Here is a 2,064-nt window from a genome sequence, read left to right as displayed (position 1 = left end):
TCAAGATTTTAGAAATTGAGCAAAAGAGCACAATATCAAAACCTGATAATATATGCAATGTGTTAATTATAGAAACTGTCCTACCAATTTGGTTTGAAACTGTCTCATTGCTTTTGTTTCTCAATAAAATTATGGAAAAAAATTAAATTTTTTTTAAAAATTGGGAAATGGCCCAGAGAAGTTAAAATGTTTCCATATTGTTTCAAATATTGTTTAAATCATATTTTATTTAAAATAATTTCATTTGTGTGAGTCCACAGGGACACATGACTTCCCCTAGAGTATTCTTATTGTCATTATGAAAACTCCTTGCCTGTCACTGTGGTCTTCTGAATATGGGCGGCTTGTCATGACATGCCAGTTACTGCTAAGATGTCTCTCGGGTAGGTGGATGTTCAAGAAAAAGTTGGTGGTGAATGAAAGCAAGAGACAGGAAAAGGAATATTGTGGAACTGTCCTGCTTCAAGGTTGTATATGGTGAGATTTTTGGACTTATGTGCAAACATGAAAAGTATAAAATTCTTCATGCCTATTTTTAAAATATAATCTAATTTTTAAATGTTTTTTATCATATTATATAGGGACTTAAAGTTCAACATATCAATACTCGATGAAAAATACCTGTTCCTTATTATGCCTAAGATGTTTGAAATGCAGTGAGATAGTGAGGTTAAACTTGATAGCCTACATCGTTTGATAATAACAATAAGCTTGTCTTCTGGATGGTTAACAACCTAAGTTTGCAGAATAAAATTAGAGAAAAAGGAGGGCTATAAGGAAAGCCAATATTTCAGCCCTAACCTTCTAAGGTCAATTAAGACTCAGGACATATGAGAACTTGTACTGTAATGTCATGTACCTCGGTAGTGTCCCAAATTTTCTGATCAAGAAGATTATGGGGCCAAAGAGGAAAGTGATCGAGGATGTAGAGTGTGCCTAAGGAGAGTCACATGGGGAGAAGACACTCTCTCAGGCTTTCACAGAGAGCACATTGGCCAAGCAATGGCCATGACTCATCCACATGGCTGCACTGACAAAGGTTCTACAATCTGAGGTACAGTATCTCAGGATAAATCCTGAGGGCATTTCACTGACCTTCTCAGACCAAAAAGCTACAACTCTTGTTGCATAGGTCCTGCTTTACCTTGGTCTTAACTACCCAGTAGAAAAGTATGAAGACAAAATATAGGAAAAAAAAGCCATGCTGTTATGTTGAGCTGTGGGGGACTCAGGTCAATAATTTCTGACATTGCCAGTTAAACAGAAGACCCAAGGCTATTATTGGTTACTGGACTGTTTTAGAATATTTTGCTGAGTTTACACACCAATAATATTCAATAACGGAACCTAGAAAAAATGGGGTATACCGATGAATGTCCATTTTGTATCTGTGTATTCAAAGTGGTTAGGATAGATATATAGTTGTATTCTCTTAATGAATAGAATGATTTGTTCTAATGGTGTTTGTAAATAGGATCACAAGTCCGCATCTTGTACAGCAATTAACCACTAAGAAGAATATATGCAGTGTATTATTTGTTGAAACTGTACTTCCGATTTGATTTGAAACTGTCTCATTGCTATCTGTTTATCAATAAAACTTTGGAAAAAAAATAAAATAAAATAAAATAAAAATAAAAATAAAAGAAATAAATAAAAAAGAAAACTCCTGTATGTCCGAAATGAAATGCATCATATTTAAACATTAAAAGAAAACCTGATAGAGGGAAAAAACAGATCACCTATAACGGAAAGGCCATTAGAATCATGTCAGATTTCTCAACCCATATCATCAAATCAAAAGGAGATTGAAGTGAAATATTTGAATTCCTTAAAGAAAATAACTTTTCACCCAGATTGATGTATCCTTCAAAATTATCTATCAAATGTATTGGAGAAATTAGAGGCTTCGATGGCAAAGAATAACTGAAGAAATTAATGACAATCAAACTAAACCTACAAAGAGTACTGTCAAATATTTTAGAACAAAAACAAAGATGACAACAATTTCAACAACAGAAGAGAACTACCAACTAAAGCAAATAAGTAAGCAAAGAGTAAAAA

Source organism: Octodon degus, unplaced genomic scaffold (genome assembly GCF_000260255.1).
Source record: "Octodon degus isolate 3935 unplaced genomic scaffold, OctDeg1.0 scaffold00124, whole genome shotgun sequence".
Classification (NCBI taxonomy): Eukaryota; Metazoa; Chordata; class Mammalia; order Rodentia; family Octodontidae; genus Octodon; species Octodon degus.
This window is presented reverse-complemented; position numbering follows the sequence as displayed.